This window comes from Perca flavescens, chromosome 1, assembly GCF_004354835.1.
Source record: "Perca flavescens isolate YP-PL-M2 chromosome 1, PFLA_1.0, whole genome shotgun sequence".
Taxonomy (NCBI): Eukaryota; Metazoa; Chordata; class Actinopteri; order Perciformes; family Percidae; genus Perca; species Perca flavescens.
Genome location: NC_041331.1, coordinates 36603599 through 36623283, shown reverse-complemented (window position 1 = coordinate 36623283; position 19685 = coordinate 36603599).

Here is a 19685-nt window from a genome sequence, read left to right as displayed (position 1 = left end):
TTTCCTATCCATTAAAATGTGGAAATGCCCCCCAAAAAAGGAAAGATCTATGGTCCTTTAGGCAATCTGATATGTTGTTTGGTAGCAAGGTCTTTAAAAAAACAAGTTCCACCATGTTAAAATCAATGCTGAAAGAAAAGGGAAGCCAGGGAAAGGCGGCCAAGACAGGTGTGATGTGTTCATTGTCTCTTGGCCTAGTCAGCACTCTGGCAGTGGCATTCAGTACAAGCTGTGCTCTGTCTCTATTGTCTGCTTTTAGACCAGTGAAAACTGCATTAGACAGTTAATAAAATGTCACAACCATTGCAAATGCATCACATGTCACATTTGATTGTAAGTGGAGATTGAAAGTTAGTTAGTTAAATTCTCAGCCTTGGAAAAAGTAGCACTTGCTGTTGCAAATTAGTAGTATAAAGGTAATGAGACAGGGTTGTAAGTCAGACATAAGCAGCTTTAGCTGGCATGTTTTTAATGAATCTGTGCAAATGTGCCAAATAACATCACTCCCTGACAGCCAGAAACAATTTCTTCAGGCCACAGAAAGATGTTAATGTGGTGTAAATCGGATCACCTGTTTCATCTCAGTGTATCTAAAACCCTCCAGTATGTAACTTTTGTTCCAAGTGGTGTCAAACTTGAAACAGATGTTCAGTTACAGTATTTCTCTGCTGCTTAATGATGGATGGGAAATTCAATGTGGAAAAAATACAAAACGAACGTGTTTTTCTTTTTCTTTCACCTGATCGTGCGCTCAGACTGCACCAGAGAAGTTTCCACTTCACCTTTCAGCCTCCAGGAAAGAATGTTTAAGAACACAATGAGATTTATTGTCTTTCTATAACTTGTGGCTGGAGCATGGCAAACACGTGATTTCGGCATCTGAAGCCTGACCAGTGTAAAGTGATGGATTATACTGTACTGGATCTTCACAATGCACACAAGAGAAGCAACTCTGACCCCAAATCTTCTAGAGACTCCCGCACAGCAACCATCAGTCACCGTTAACCAATCAACTTGTCGCCTTTTTTGGAGATGTGAGCAGACACAGATGGAAATCCGGCAGCAGCAGCCTCTAAGTCAGTGAAGGGAGAGAGTTATAAGTGCATATATATATATATATATATATACACACACACATTATAGGTTCAGTTGACAAAATTACATAAAAAAGCCACCTGTTCTCACTTACCTCTAATGGTATCCGTCCATGCAGATAGATGGGTTTTATCTCCCCTTGTTTTGAATTATTTGTGTCAGAGATTTTGGCTACCACCCCAATACAATGGAGGTGATTGGAATTTTGAAGCATTGTCTGCTTTTGATTAACACTCACTTGCCGGTTTATTGGGTACACCTAGCTAAAACAACAGCTCTGTCATACATCCAAATGTCAACCTTCTACCAAGAGGCGGCTGTTGTTCAGTGGTAGAGCGGTTGCCTGCCAATCAGAAGGTTGGTGGTTCGATCCTTGGCCCTGCAATCCCATGTCAAAGTGTCCTTGGGTAAGACACTGAACCCCAAGTTGCCCCCGATGCTGCACATCGTAGTGTAAATGTGTGTGAATGATTATCTGATCAGCAGGTGGCACCTTGTACGGCAGCCTTGGCCACAGTGTGTGAATGGTGAATGGTTCCTGTGCTATGTTAAAGCGCTTTGAGTAGTCATTGAGACTAGAAAAGTGCTATATAAGAACTTTACATTTACCAAGAGGGGTTTAAATATATTTAACATTTTGAAATGCACACAAATCAATCTTCTATCTATTAATGCCCAAACAAGTCTTTGTGGAGTGCAGGAGAGAGATCTTAAACCCTCATTTCTTCTTCTTACATACATAATGTATATTTAGAATGAGCTCAGCAATTTCCACGTCCCCAATCTTTTAACAAAACATCTCTGCTATACAGTATTCAGCTGAAAATCCATCTAGGCTCAGTTTGTTTTCCCTTCTCTCTGCTGATGCTCAGTGTGCTTTTGGTTGGTATCGGCTAATTCTCTCTCTCTCTCTCTCTCTCTCTCTCTCTCTCTCACACACACACACACACACACACACACACACACACACACACACACACACACACACACACACACACACAAATTTTAAACTCCAGGAGGTATCATCTTGCTCCGAGCAGCGGAACGTAAATGAACGCTCCCCAGTTGACTAATGGCAGGTTTTAAAAAACGGAAATAGGGATTCAAAAGATTAGCTTGAAAGCCAACGCCAGGATGACATCATGATCTCCAAAAACGCCATGTAGCTAAAAATGGGCGAGAGCCTTTGAAGAACAACAGGCTGCAGTAAAGATGATTACCTCCCTGTCGGCTGTGATTTAAAGCTGGCTTTCTCCAATCCAATGACTTACTGTGTGTTTAGACTACTGGTGACAAAGCAACAGGCCACAGGTCAATTATAATGGAAGCCAGTGACATGAAGCGACGATCTGACGCCCGACACTTGTCACTGTGTGACAGGCGTGACGCACTACAAATCAAAGTTGAGCTAGCCTCAACCTTTTTAACCAATCATATCATATTCTCTCTTCCAGCAATTCCTATGCCCTTCCGTCTTAAAACTGAAGGAAAATGTTTTCCTGCCATTAGCCAGCTATTATTGGGGTACCAGGTATGTAACATAAATTTTTTTAATGCACAATGGCTAGCTGTGGTACTGTGTTTATTAGCTAGGTTAGCTGACGCTATGCTAGCTTTCTCTGTTTTTGTACACATAACTACGTCGACGAACGCTTGAGCAGCATTTCAAAGGCGACTCAGCGACAATGTAGCTGGCTTTGCATGTCTGTTTTGTAGCTTTGTCACTGGTAGCGTAGTCTGGCTCAACATATGTCGACAGGGTGCAAACTACGGGGGAGCTAGGGGGAGCTCGGCTCCCCTTAATAAGACATGGGCTCCCCTGAAAACGTGATTTGTGAAATTTTGGGGGGGGTCTCTAAAAATATTGACAATGTGTCATTTTGACGTGCAATTTCAGTTTGGTGTAATGTGATCATCGTGGATTATTATGTGTAAAATCGCAAAACTATCATTCATTCATGCATGGCAGCGATTTATACCTAATTCACTTCAATAAAGATACATGCTATACTTGTCGCGCAAGGACCTTGAAATCCATTCTGCTGTCAGCATCACATTGCCATGGCAAAAAGAAAACAAGGCAGTGTAATTAATTTTGGTTTTACTAAGAAATTGTGTAGCGGTTAGCCCACCTCCCGCCCCTGACTTTGTAAGTCATTGTAAGTCTTAAGTGCAAAAAGTGGGCTCCCCCAAAGGCAACGGTATAGTTTGAACACTGTATGTACAGTATAGTGCTGGGATAAAACGTGCCGGATGTCCCTCCCCTTTTGCTATCTATTTTGCAAGGGTATGGTTGCTGCATCTGGGGCTTAGTGCCGCCCAGGACAGTTGCGATTGCTTTAAAGAAATCCAAACAAATCATAGCGTTTTCTCCCTGTCACAGAATAGGTAAGCGGTGTAGCCAGACCATACTCTGCGCTGACACAGTGCTATGGAGATAAGTCTGGCAATGTGAGACTACTTGTAGTGTGAACATAAGACCAGGGTTAAATAGTAGCAAGACAATGCTTCCCAAATGAAATCCTTCCAAGATTTTCCATCTACAGTATGGATTGGTATGTAATAATTAACCTCCAGTAACCAGTAGCATGGGAAGGGGGATTTGAGGTGGAATAATTTAAACACTTTTTATTGGAAGTAAATTTGAAGGACAAACATAATAGTTTATCGGTTTAGAGGAGCTCCTGAACATAATTGAACATAGCAAATTAAGGGTACAGAAAATAAGATAAATAGCATATTTCTTCACTTAAAATAGTCTACCTAACTAACTAACTAACTAAAACTAGGCCCTATGAAAAAAAAGGAACACAGCGTCCAGTAGTGACAGTGAGGCTGCATGTTATCCGGACATCACTGATGCATTTTTGCAGAAATTACACTGGTTTTTACTTCCAGGGCAGCCCCATTGTAAAGATACATTCCCACACGCATGTCAGTAACTCCAATGCCATCAGCTCAGTATGACCAGGAAGTGTGATATGGAATCAAAAAAAGATAACAGCAAAGCCTTGGGCCAAATTTGTTTTGTTGTGAAAAGGAATTTTTGACATACATGTGTTAACACGAGTCTAACCAGCCTTTGTTTTGTCGATGCAGTTCATCTCTATAATGACCTCATTGGTTCCTACCTTGTTTGTGCCTTCGGGAATGTTACTCTGGTTTCTCACTGTCATTACGAGGTGAAATAACACCCAATAACACCCAATGTGTTTATAGATTCATTCTTTGCGACTCGTGTTTCTCCATGTTTCTTTCTGTCTGTTGGTGGACTGGCGTTTCCAGCTCTTGCATTTCTTCGTCAGTGCTGCAGCAGCAGATCGGGTTGCTCTCAGGCATGCTGGGTGGTTCTGATCAGATGGGTGGGGGGAACCATCACATCATCACCATCTGGGAGCTGAGAGGTGAGGCGAGGGCCAAGGAGGGACAGCTGCCGTTACTCTGATCGCAACAGGCTACTGCTAGCGTGATGTGAGAAACCTCTGGTACAGATCAATGACACATCAACATCTAAAACATGTGCATGACACACTCACACAAAAGGAATGGATCTGTATCATATGGCTGCAATCTCAAAGGATATTTTTTTTATGTATACATACAGTATACAGTATATTTTAGAGGTGTGGGAATCACAAGCCAGTGTGAGGAGGCCTCACCATCCGATATCATCACAATACTTATGTCACTATATATTATTGCGATTTTAAACATATTGCAATATTCTTTTTTCCAACTTCAAATTGTTCCCAATTTCAAATGATGTCCCCTAAAGGAAATTTTGTCAATATCTGTTTTATCTAAAAAGATAAATTTCTCATCTCACTTCAATTTCATTGCTGCAAAATGGGATTGTCAAGCAGACAACCCGACCAACACATATATAATATTGCTGTTTGTGTATCGATACAGTATTGCCACAGAAAATATTGTGATACTATGCTGTATTGATTTTATATATATATATATATATATATATATGTGTGTGTGTGTGTGTGTGTGGAGAAAAGTGAAACAGAAGCACTAATAACCAATCAAAACTATAAAGACTCCAACCAAAAAAAAAGAAAATCTATTTTTTCCAAGTGCAAGTTGCCTGCAACTTAGAACTGCAGTCTCTATCTCTTAAAGACGAACTGTAAACAGAGGTGAAGAGACAGGAAGCGGCAGGATAGGAGCACAATTAGATTCATTCAGTCAGAGGGGGAAAGTGGCTTTGTTGTCCCCATACCCATCATCTCAGAGATGGCTGGGAGATTAGATAACTCCAATGGAACAGCAATTGAACAACCTCCTTCTGTATCCCTCAATTAGTTATATGGTCCCGGTTTGACAGAGGGGGGAAGTGGGACTCATCTGAAAAAGTTCAGAGTCTTAGTTTGCTCCAAAGCTCAAAGGCTCAAGCCTAAGACACAGAGCTGTAGTGAAAACAAACAGTTGGAGCAGTTATTTTTTTTTGTTTTTTTTTACAGTTTTGGCTTGAGATGCAGAGAATAATCACATGTCGAAAAAATAGCATCTGTGTGTGTGTGTTCTTTTTATAGACGTTATAAAATGATAAAATAAGTTTTATAGGTACGAGGCTGTGCTGAAAAGCTGTAAACACTCTGCAGCTATGACACAATCACACTCCTTTCTTCTTGAGCCAGATTGTTCCAATGAATCACACACACACACACACACACACACACACACACACACACACACACACACTTTACTCTCTGGTATTCACTTATCACTACGGCACAACAGGGCTGACAAGACTATGCGCACTGTATTTCTGGTCTGTTGGCCCGAGATTAAAAATAAATTGTTGACTATTAGTTTTCTCTTGGGACAAACAATTTTTCTTTGACTTATTACGAACAGCCAAGGGGTTGTAAACATTACTTCTCATGGACTGACGGGTAACTCATTTATGGGTCAGTTTTGTTGACTTGACATTGTGAATCATCAGCACTAAATTAACCTGTGAGTGTATTCTGAAGACCGACAACGACAAATGTTATGATACTATTACTGTAACTGCACTTGGAAGCTTTTTTTATTAACTCTGTTTGTCCCAAATAGCTCACCTGAGAAATACTTAAAGTATAAGTCTCAGTAAAGATGTCAGCAAATCCCGTCACAAGCAATGAATTTATCTACTCCAATGTTGTCTAAAAACTATCAAAAACACATCAATGAGCCAGTCCGTTGCAGGGGGTGTCATGTTCCTTTTATACCAATATCACATAAATGGTCCCGCTGCTGTAAGTACTTGCTTGCTCACTAAATCCAAAAGCCAAAAACAATCTCCTACAGATGCAATACTTATTCCTGGAACACGATTCATTTATTCATCTCTTAAGTCGGAATTACAGTAATGGGTGAGTAGCTGTGGGTGAGTGCCACAAACAAGCTGGGGAAGTCGGAAAGTATTGAGAGACAGACTTACACATTGTTGGTTTTGTTGACTTTACATTAAAGCCCTGGTATGTATATTCCAAAACTGATCCATTTCTGTTGATACTACATTGGTTGTCTGAGTATGCGGACATGTTTGCACATGTGCAGTCAGCACATACAGTTTGTGTGTTCATAAATATTGGGCTCGCAAACATGGGCGGACGCTCGTGTAAGCATTAACTAAATCCATACTGGGATTTGGACAATAACACAGGACAGACACAATCAGAGGAAGAAGATGACACATTTGTTAGTGCAACATGATGAGGAAATGTCCGACAAAAGCGACAAATCAGGTTTTTTAGTGTAACTTGAATTCAACCAAACAGGACTAGAGTGTTAACCAAATAACTAGACTGGCAGTGATCTCACCAATCTAAATATTTCAGAGTGAACTGAGAAGCTCCAAAAGATTCAATGTTCCTCAAAGTTCAGGAGTTATGAGGCAAAATGTTGTGCTTTATAAATAGTCACAAGTGGGCTGCCCTGGTGGCCTTTGTTGCATGTCATTACCATTCTCTCCCCCCACCCACTTCCTGTCATATCTCTGCTGCTGCTCAGCAGCCTCATGTAGGCATACAATGCCACCAAAAAATAGAATGTCAGGGTTTTGAAAATAAATATAACGACACTTTTGAGATATTCAGTTAACAAACAGAAAAACCTCCCAATTTCCATGTCTTGTAATCATGTTATTGTAATTTCATTCCAGGTGGTGTGCCGCCTCCTCTGACGCTCTCCAGAAACAAAAACAGTCCTTGAAACCCGAGGAAAGCTGGCAGCCAATCTAGGGATCTGCTTAGTGTTTCAGCCAGCCGCAGATCAATATTTTTACTGTAATTCCATCAACCGTCATTGCAGCTACGGCCCCTCGGGTGGAGGGGGTAGGGGGGGTGGAGGGTGTTTTTGAGGATGGAGAAATGGGAGAGCAATAAAGATTAGTGGCAGAGCAGTTAAAGAGAATTTACAGAAAAACCATGAGATGGAAGGAAAACTAATAAAAGGACGAAAGTTGGCTTTTCTTTGGTCCAAACTGAAAAAAAGTTTATTTTGTACTTTTGTACTTGCTCCGTTTAATTTCACACTTCAATTACGAGCCAGCCAGGACTTGTAAACAGCAGTCACATCGACTAACAGGTTGCTTGTTTATTGGATGGAGGTTTGATGACCTTTTACCTTATGAGCTTACTGATTCTGGCAACTATAGGGAACGGACTCCAGACCTCGTTTTGTTCAGCTCAGTTTTGCGTATGTCAGTACCGATCTAATAAGGAAAATTGTACAAACTATCAAACTACTGAGATCTGTGAATGTTTGGGCATGACTGGAAGCCCATTAAGCATTGATTTTGTGATTTCCAGGTCAAAAGACATTCTGATGTACGTGGGTATTTGCCATTGAAAGACCTTAGTTGGGTCCAAATATCAAAAATAAATATGAGCTCTGATTTCAGTGTGCCAATATGTTACTCTCTAAGATGTTATCACCACCTGGTCAGACAGACTGAAAATACTTCAAGGATCACATAAGCTACCAAGAACTGACTGGCTGTGAACTTACAGTATGTGGGCCTGCTGCCTTCATTTACAGTGCCTCTACCTCATAAACAGCCTCACGTTGTTTGGATTTTATTTGGAAACTCTGCATTCCAATTTCACCTTTGCCGGTTTTGGCAAGAAGTAGCTCCATTGCTGAATCAGACCCTGCAGCCTGTTAAATAAAGGGAATAAAAGAGGCTGGGATGGCAGTGAAAAAAGTCACCGCTTTTTATGAACCACTCATAACACGTGCAACGTGATGTGGGAAGCCAACTGAGAAACAAAAGACACTGAGATACACAGAGGGAAAGAGAAGAGCTCATCAGCAGATAATTATATAGTGATTCATTATGAGCTTTGTGATGTACTTGCTGGCCTATACCTGAGGTGTGCTGCTGCCAAAGACACACAGAAGGTAATCAAATGTTTTTTGTCCTTGGGTTTTTCCAAAGTTTAATGATCTCTGAAATGCAGATGTGTTTGGACAATTTCTTTAAAAAAAACAACCGACTAAATGTTACCCCTAATACTTTGTGACTCACCTACAATGTAAATGATTACATTTACATGCACACATATTCCGTTTTTTGCCCTTATTCCAAAAAAAGACTGGTAACACTTTACACTAAGGGTACATTAATTAGCATTAGTTAATGCATTAATAAGCATTGAATAAATTGTCTAATAAACATTTATTAACAATGCTCATGTTAACTAAGGTATTAATTGATGCATTATTTACCATTAGTTGATGCCTTAACTAACTGTTAATCACAGTTAACTAAGGTGTCTATTTTACCATTAGTAAATGCAGTAATAAGCCCTCACTAACTATTAAAAACAGTTAATTAAGGTGTCTATTATATCATTAGTAAATGGAATAATAAGCCTTGAATAACTGTTTACAGTTAAATAATGTGTCTATTTAACCATTAGTTAATGCAGTAACAAGCCTTGACTAGCTGTTAATAACAGTCAACTAAGGTGTATATTTTAACATTAGGTAATAATTTCCTGAACTGGAAAAAAAAGCTATCTAAAGTGTCTAAGTAAAGCCTTAGTTGATGTTGATGAAGGTATTTCCTAATATTACTAGGTGGTTGATAAAGATGTTTGATAGCATGTATGTCTTGAGGTTCACGGCCAAGCCATGTCATTATGAGAAAACTTTTTTTAAGACTTTATTTACATGGCTAATGGAAGTAAATATTCCACTTATATTCCCATTTACATGTAGCCGTGCAAAATAGAATGTTTTCAAAGTTTTCCACCAGTGGCGGACTTGCTGGACCATCTTCAAAAGGTCAACGATGCAACGTTTGCACAAATCCGAAAACCTGTTGATATCCAAGTCTGAAGAAGGTGTGTTTTTGTGTTGGGTTTGCATCCCTACTCCAGCCTTGCAAACTGTTGGCTGGTTGGTTTGTGTACAACAACCATAGCAACACACAGAGCTGACCGTAAGCTAGAAACAGACAAGAGGCCATAAACTGGCAGTAAACTGCGGTAAAATCCCTGATTGAGACGCATATTCCAAATGCGCTGTATATATGTCCAAAGAATGCCTGTAAAACCCAAATAATATCAGCATAGCCCACTGTTACGGAACGGCACTTGAGGTTGGACCCAAAAGCAGACGTGACACAGGAAATATGTTAAAGTGATTTAATAAAGATTAATATATACAGAATAGTTTAAGGGGCAGGGGGGTGTCATGTCCAGGGAATCCAGTGGTGAGTGGTGGGTGCAGTGTGCTCTCCAGAGCGTGCCCAGTGTCTGGGCACAAGTGTCTTGTTTGTGGCGTTGACCATGTGGAAATGGCATCCTCCAAAGTCCAACAAAACAATTCCAACACATGGCAAACTTCCTTGAATACAGACAGAAACAGGCAGGCAAGCAAGCATGTAGGCAGGAATCCAAAACAGGAACAGGCAGAATCCCAAAAACAGGAACAGGCAGAAGCCTGAAAAACAGGAATTACAGGGAACAGGGAACAGGAATACCAAGGCACACACACAGGCAGCCTAACACACACGCAATGTTCAAACAGACAACAGAAACAATGACCTGACAACAGACAAAGGAAACACTGAGACAAAATACACAAGTAAACAAGGGTTAACAAGGGGCAGGTGACACAAGGGCTGGGAAACAGGTGAAAGACATCAGACAATCACAAAGGCGGGAAAACCAAAAGACAAGAAGTAAAACAAGACAAGACAAGACACACTGTAAAAAGCAACCTATAGAATCTACTCAATAAATGTGAGGTAACAATTTGCACTCAGTCTGTTTGGGTAGATTTCACCACATGTTTTGAGTGAAGCATATCTACATTTAACAGCTATGATACACTAAAAGAAATTAGGTAAAGTCTAACTAATATTTCTCAATACATTACACAACTGATTACTTATAAAAAGTAAGTAACATTACCTCTTGATTGTAAGCACTTAATACTTAATTGTTATTAATAATTGAACAATATGAGTAATTAATCATTACTTATTCAGGGAAGGTAAACTTTACTTTAAAAAAATTATTGTCAGACACAGGAGATATTTGATCGTGTCAATTTCTTTTAATTAATGAAATGTTCAAAAAAATAAGGAAAGGAGGAGGTACAAAAGAACCCTCACCATTCTGCATATTCAACTGAAACAAGTTTCTTAAACCCTTCATATGTGGATTCCAGTTTGTTCGTTATACCAAACATGAACATTTTACATTTTTTTTATTTGTTTGAGGAACATATGCAGATATTTGCAAAGCCTTATGGGATTGTTGAAGATAACCAGTCAGTCTGTGCCTGAACAAAAAACAGCATTTTCCACATCTCAACACCGTGTCCCTTTGGTTAAATGAATTGACAGTCTAGTACCAGTCAGAAACACAATGAGTTCAGTCCTTGTTCAACCAATATGTATCTTTTGAATAACATTGATCCATGAGATGATATGCATTTGAATGTAGTGAATTTCAATGGGACACTGCTCTTTGGGAGATGAAATTGTCTGATTGCATTGTACAGTGAGCATTCTTCAGCACCAACAGTAAGTTCCCATTCTTCATCATTAGCTTACTTTTTGAGGCTCTCATTGAATTTCTGAAAAACTTTAAGTATACTCAAGCTGCTTGGAATACTCAAGTTTGAGAGCATAGATCAATCCCATCAACAGCATTTTGGTTCGGTTTCCACAAGCACTTTGTTTCCCTCCATCGCAATCAACACATCTTCTGTATGCTCCTTGGCTGCAGGATTATGGATCACAAGCACCTTCATGGTTTAGTCCATGTTGTCCTCCTTTTCAAAACAAAAATATGCACTTTTAAGTTAAGGACAATAACAAGATACTATCCCAATACATTTATTGATAATGTTTTCTTGGTTAAGCCAAATCAACCCAAGTAGAGTTTGTTTTTAATAATCAGCACTTCAATACAATTCAGTGACAAATTAAAACTGTGACTTTATTGCCTATTTCTCACCTCAAATGTTTTTAAAACCCTATTTTAGTAACTGATTAGCAGTAATGTGAGAAAGTTTGCATAAAGTATGTTGGTTTAAAAACCTGCATTATTAATATAACCAAGTTACATTATGATTTTAATTGTGGATAGACCTCCTGCCTCATTACAAACTAAACTGACATTAGAAGGAGTGGCATGTCTGTCCCATAATGGTGGCTGTGCCTATATATATGTGTGTGTGTGTGTGTGTGTGTGTGTGTGTGTGTGTGTGTGATCGGAAATTAAACAATTGTATCAGGCCAACCGTGTAACCATGTGATACCTTGAATTGATCGATCATTTAATAACATACCTAGCAATCTTGGATGAGATCTTCTTGATGTTCCCCAAGGTACTCAATGAGGCGAAAACAACTGCATCCCTTTTTCTCTCGAATTGGGACTGTGAATAGATGTATTTAGTGATTAACTTATTTCTACAAATTCTTTATTATTAGTGAAAAGAAAAAAAAAAAAAAAATATATATATATATATATATACACACACACACACACACACACACACACACATATACATATATATATATATATATATATATATATATATATATATATATACACACACACCTCATTTACAATGTATATTGTAGTTAGTATGCGTGTAACAGAGATTGAACGGTTGTTGCACTGCCCTCACAGTTGAGTTCATCCTTTTTTATCCACACCTATCTCAATTGTATTGTATATTAAATAACAAACGGATTTGGTAAGATGACAGCTGAGTAAGCCAAACTTTATGTAGCTAAGGTTGGCCTAAAATATATTTTCTCAAAAGCATGTAATGTCGGGGCTTATCAATACTATTAGGTAACCTTACTACATCTATCCGGCTACCTAGCTGTAATGTTAGCTAACAGTTAGCTTACATTTAGAGCCTACATGGTTCAGCCGTGAAAGGAATAACGTTACATTGTGACACTGTCAAATGCCACGACAGATAACGTTAGCTAGTTTGAAGTAACGTAACTAACATCTCTTCCAACAATCTCCACATTGCTACGTTTTAGTAACATTAGAAGCTAACGTTAGCCTTTCAACTCTGGCATTAGCTAGCTAGCTGGCACTCGTTAGCGTATGAGTAACTTGTTAACAGCCTAGAGAAGCAAGCCAAATATACACTCTAAACCAACCATTAAATAAGTTTATTACACACAGCAACCTGTTAAAAAGGAATCTTACCTTAGCTAAACCGAACAGCTTGACTCCAGTGTCCCGCCACTGAAACGATAGATCTTGGCCAAGAACCAGCACTGATGCATGTGCACTTTGTACTGCAGACTTATCATTTTGGGGTAGATTTTATTATATTTGTTTAGGCTGCAAATGTTATAAAATATGTAATGTAGGTAGAATTTACCCATTATTGTATATTTGCTTACTGACTAATATATTTGCAGTAAAATTTAAACAATTTGCATGTGTTGTATTTACTACCCTCCAAAATTTTTACAGTTTAAAACAGAAAACAGAAACATAACAACCATGAAACAGCTAAATTCAGAAAAAGGCACTGTTTACATGGGTTTATTGTCAATATTCAATAATAGTGGAATATTGGTGTGCATGCCCAAGGAAAAACGTAAATAAAAAAAAAAAAAGTCACCAATATATAATCAAATTTTTTTTTTTTTAACTGAAACAGCTTGGCACTGTGGGTTTTTAGCAAACATTATGTAAGCAGGAATACTTAGTGCAATTATAGTATCTGTTTAGTACAGATGAAACAAATCAGATATAAAGTGTTAATTAGTGAGCTTCAGAGGTGCCGTTTCTTTTGTTTTTATCTTTAAACAGAGCCAAGCTATCGGTTTCCCCTTATTTACAGTCTTTATGGTAAGCTAAGTTAAAGCAAGACTTGTAGAATGCTGAACAACTGTATTGTTAGACCAATGTGTTTTGGCTTGTTCTGCATGCGACACGTGTTGCTGTAGTTTTACCTCTTCAGACTTCTCCCCTTCTCCATGCACCTTGGAAGTAGGTTAAGTTCTGCTAAAAATCAGTACTCTGCTAAGATAAGATTACTGGCTCCTGTCTAGAGCTTTATATTTTATGGGCAGACACTGTATGGGAGTGGTATCCATCTTCTTATCTAACTCTCTGCAAGAAAGCATGTCAGTGTATTTTTTTCATATTCCTTGTTATAGTGTTTGACAACAGTAGAGGTTTATTATGACACAGAGGACTAAGCTTCATCAGGCATTTGCTACTAGACAATACTTGTTAGTAGCATCACTTCAGGTCTTGGTCTTTTCATAGGATTTGTTGACAATAAGAAAAATATAAGATATCACTAGACTTTTCCTTTAAGATCACATTTTATCCATGTCTTTTTATTTAACGGTGTCTTTGGTAGCCAGGATAGCAGTCAATATAGTGCTAATAGTTTGGACCAAGAAAATGATGCACACCATAACAGTCATAAAGACAAAAATTGAAATACATACAGGACTGTGATGTCGTATGTATTGTAAAATATCTGAAATGTAAAGTGAATGAGCCTTAAAGGTCCAATATGTAATATTTGTACTGTAATAAATCCAAAAATGACACCAATGCCTCATCTGATATTAAGGAAACATGTTAAACTGAAATACTACTAACCGCTAGCTGCCAGTATTACATACAATATTACATATTGCACCTTTAACTCTTCATGACACTGTTAATTGATGATCATTGTAGACCACTGGATTGTTTTATTCCTCTTTTGGGAAGATAAGATGATTAAAGGTCCAATGTGTAGGAATTTCTCCCATCTAGCGTTGAGATCATATATATCGCAATCAACTCTCTCGCACCATGCAGTTGAAAGTACGTATTACATCTACGGTAGCCTTCATGCTTCAAAAAGCCGGTCTCTTGCTCTTTTCAATATCGAAAGGCGGAGCAGTATGTCCTGTATGTCCCTTACCAGCTAATGTTTTTCAAGATGGCGCATGAATATGGAGCGTCTACCCCAGTTCATGCGAATGCAAATGTAAAATTTCAAGCCAAAAGGAATACTTGGAATTGATGGTGGTGGTAAATATTCATGAAAAAGGACAAGTGTGTGAACGGGCAACACAGATTTTGATAATGAACAACGTTCAAAAATAAACACGTTACACACTGGACCTTTAACAATAGAAGAAAGTTATTTTATCGCTCAGATACTGTCTCCTGCAATCAAATCCACATTTGTGAAGCCCCTTTCAACTCGTCTCTAAAGCCAAACATCACTGTGTTTTTTGTTAGCTTGTCATAGCATGAAAACTTGATTACACATCCATGAGTTTGTATTAAACATGTGTTTGAGCTCTTCAGTTTGAGTGCTTCTGCACTCAAACTGAAATAGCAGGCAGACTTATAATAACTATGGCTATCACTGCTCTCAGAAAGAGAACATGAAAAGATGTTTCCACAACAACACATGTGGAGAGTCAAATTATCGGCTAGACATCACATAACACTGGGAGAGCAGTACATGGGGCACATACAGATCCAGTTTGTGCCTCTCGTGTAATCACTGTCATTAACGTCCCAGAAATGAGCCTTGGCTTTGGTCAAAACCAAATCAAAGCAAATTGAAGACACACTGCAGGTTATTAATGCCATGCTGTTTTGTAGTTCATTATACACCAGAGTAAAAAGTTCTACAACAAAGTATTCTCACCAAACCAAACTCACAAGTCTAACCAATGGAATGCAAGTACAGACGGAGATGTTGCTGTAAAGATATATTCCAGTCATACACTTGAAGTTGGACATAGGTAGTTGTTTTTCTTAAATCTGCACTAATCAATATTTTTATGTTAAGAATGGATCAAATGACTGTGTGCAATGTAAAAGGGGTCACTTGTAGTGGCAACCCATAGAGATTTATCAACCATCTTTGTAGTTCCACTGAGCTTTATGCTTAGCCTCTATTAGCTTATTGTTTTGGATTTTCAGTCATGCAAAGAATGCTCTCAACAACCGCCTTTCCAGCAGCAGCAGGCAATTGTTTTCAGCAAAAAGCTCAGATAAACCCGTTGTACACTCCCTGCACAGCATCAAATTTAGCAACTAAGTGGTGAACAAAGTGTAAGATCTTACCTAAGAACCAGATTTTTCTCCAGAGTTAAGGGGGATCAAACCAGAGCTACTGTAAAAGGAGAGTGAATATCTGTTTGCTAACATGTTTATCAAAACAATATCAGAATCATAAGGTGATACTATGTCAAATTTTGTGTTTTCAGGATGTTCTGCTGCCCCCAAGGGGCCAACAACATACTTACGTTACTGCAGCTTTAAAGGAGCAGTGTGTAGGATTTAGTGGCATCTAGCATTGAGGATGCAGATTGCAACCAACCGAATAACCCTTCTCTCAACCTTTCCAAGCGTGTAGTAGAACCTACGGTGGCCTTCAGGTAACAAAAACGTAAAAGACCCTTTGGTTGGTTGGTAAGGCTATGAAGGCCTCATTCTAAGCTAAGGAAAACACAACAATTCTTAGTTTCAGGTAATCATACACTAATGAAAACATAATTATGAATACTATATTCCATTTCTGCCAATAGACTCCCCTGAATCATACACACTGATTATTTAATGAAAACTTGTTACAGTGTAACTATTTGTTCAAAGTTTTTATTTTGCTTTCTGAACAGTGAAAAAAAATCCCGGTTCATTTATCGAGGTGATAGTAGTCTGGCATTGCCAGACCTTCCTCCACAGCGCTGTGAAGGAGGGTCTGGCGAGTCCACACAGCATTCCAGGATGGGAGAAAAATGTTCTCTGGTTTATTGGCATTTCTTTAAACCAATCATAATCGTCTTATGTGGCACTAAGCACGCAGAGCCACGGTGCCGCTGCAAAATAGCCTCAGGGAGGAATTTGTTTTGGTGGAACACGTATACGTTCAAAGGTTGTTTTAGTCGTGCAACAGAAAACTCAGATTGGACAGATAGTCTAGCTAACTGTCTGGATTTACTCTGCATAGATCTGGGGAGCAGTTAACCATAGTCCTCATAAATCCACCGGAGTTTAGAGTGCCATCACTAAGGAAGACCAAGGCAACGGACATCCTGCGTAAATGAGGGACATCAGGTGGAATTTCCGTAGCCTGGTTCCGCCCTCATACGTACTTCCGCTCAATTTTCATTTTCCTTTAGTACATTGTCTGGGTTTGCGGTATATTCGTGGGTTCGGCAAAATCTTTACCAGTCCAATCAGCGAACAGAGGGAGTGGCTGAGAACGATGACGTTGAGGTCGTGCGCTAGTTTGAGTTGTAGTTCCGTAATGGCGGCGGAGAAAGATGTGAGCGAAGCCATGCGGTCCGTTGTGGCGACGCTGCAGAATATCCAGAAGTTAAAGCCCGAGCAAGAACAATCTTTGCTAAGTTTTGTTGGTGGCCATTATGTAGTGGCCCTCCTCTCCATGGGGTTCGGGAAAAGTTTGATTTTCTAGCTTGCTCTGTTAATGGTGAAGGAGTAGGCTATGGCTATCGCTAGCGATGCTAAGCCGATAGTTGTTGTCGTCATGACCAAATGTTAGCGATTGGCTCTGGACAGATCCAGTGGTTTTAAACTTCAACAGAGTACCCACTTTCAAGGAAGTTGAACACTTGTCAATGGAGAGTAGCCATACTCTCTGTACAAATGAAATGTACGAGAGTCTGGTAGGACCAGGCTAGAATTTCCGGTGGCACCAGAGCAATCCCGGAAGTGAAATGTTGTGTATATAGACTAGGGTGATAGTTAACATGTTGCTGGTTGCTCACAAACCCAGTGATTGTGATGTTTTATACAAAGGTATTAGTATGAACATGCAATTTACATCATCAGCACACAGCATCAAACACCGAATATCAAATCAGCCCCATCCTCATTTAGAACATGCTCCCTATTTTTATTATAATCTACTTATCACAGATTGTGCCTTTAACAATAACATATAATTGAAGGTGAGAGGCCTGTTCTCACATCATATTTATTCAGAACATAAATACACTTATGTTGATAGGATTCCATATAAAGTGTATATAGCATCTAATACATTCTTTATAATAGCTTTTTAGTTTTTGCAATAGAAACATCTTATTTTAGTTTTTCTTATTATTTAATTTTTTAGCATTTAACACCTCATAAATCACAAATTTCTACTTTTATAAGAAGTGTGTAGATACAATGCCTGTCTGAAAGACATAGGAAAAATCCTGTGTAGGCATTTTAAGGCTAAATCATGAGAGACAGAGGATGTCTTCATGTCCGTGCCTGTGTGACAATCACTTTGATTGACAGCAGCTGAGAGGCAAGTGGCTCCACTCCATATCATATTGATTTTAGCTCAGAAAGGCTGCTGTGTGCAGACGAAGGGATAGAGGGAGAAAACAGGGGAGAGATTGCTGATGGTGATGATGATGGTGGGTGGAGAAAAGCACCAAACAGAGCAGTGGTGAGACTGACATGGGGAATGAAGGAGTACAGCAGAGGAACAGTGCACGAGGGAGATTTTTAGTGAAATGTGTTGACGTGTTTGAATCCCATAAATGCAGCAATTTGTCATAATAACTACAGGGGAAAAGAGGTAGGATTGATTTTTTCAATCCCACCTGCTGCTTTCCAGTAAGACACAGCCTCCCACATTTGCAGTGAATTGATCAAAGACTGATTGGACTAAAAATTGCACACTCTAATCACTCTCTCAGTAATCAAAAGGTAACAAATCCAGAAGGCAGCGCACTAAGCACTGATCTTAATTCAGATTGACAAAAAAACTCTTTAGCTAACTTATTTTTGTGGGTGTATATGTTTTATCTTTTTGCATTTTTAATCTCTGCTTAACCTCCAGTTTTCAGCATGAAATCCAGTCTTTTTTTTTTAGCAGTTTAGTGGTGTCCTTGCTTGGTCACTGTTTATGAACTTTAAATGGCCATGACAGTAATTTTGCATGTTTTAGTTATTAAATACCCACCACATATGTAACACAGGGTTTTACAATTTTAGAAATAAATATTTATGATTTATAAATATATACAGATGTATCTTTTTGTTTCTTTAGATACTCTGTTGGAGAAATTATTTCTCCAATACTTTGTTGTCTGAGCAAATACCTTCAAAACTAATGGCACCCCCATCAGTCTTAGCTGTACTTTGTGTTTACTGCTAATTTAGGGAACATTGGCATGCTAACATGCTAAACTATTGTAGCCTATATTTGCTTTTTTTATACCCATTTACTGATAAATTGTTGTCCGTTATAATCAGGTAAGGTAAGTCAAGTTGAAACCATATATTTTCATTTCACTGTAACGATGGTGTCCAACCAAACGAAAGGCCAGAGCTCAGAGTGAGAGAGAAATGGATCTTTGTTTGACCGGCAGAAGGTTATTGAACAATGAAACTTTAAACTGAGCTTCATTTCAGTGTAATAACTGACCTGAAATGTTCTCCTGAAAAAAAGTGAAAATATCCACTGAACCTGAACACCACACACGGTTCACCGCCAGCAACAACTGGGGAGTGTCTAAAGCTCTTAGTAGTTACACAGGATAGTCAAACTATCTAAACTAAAAGGTTTACATTCATTCTTCTTCTTAAAAGAGCAGGCTATCTGAACAACTACCTAGTTCTTAGGGTAACTTTATTTTCAAATACATTGGATGTACAGTTTGTATACAAAAATAAATTTTTCTCACAGATTCTCTACTCACTAGTGAACTCGAATTTATATTCTCCGCCATGACTCCTTTAAATTAAGACATTATTTGGTTATACAGGACTTCTGGTTCAGTCTCAACACTCTCATCAACCTTGTTTCAGCAGCAGCAGCAGCAGCAGGCATTTGCAAACAAAAGCTCTGATAAATCCACTTTGCACTACCTGCCAAACACACTGACAAAGTTGGAGCCTAGCTGGCCAAGCAGCTAAAAAGATAGATGTTTTCTCCCAAAAGTTGTTTGAGACCGAAACAGAGCAGAAAGTGTAGATACTGATTATGTATAACAAGTTTATGGCGATATGATGTCTGACATCTTTTAAGCTTATTGCTCCAAATGTCCAAAAAGTAATGTAGCTTTAAATGTAATAGTTTCAACTTCACATGATCATCCTT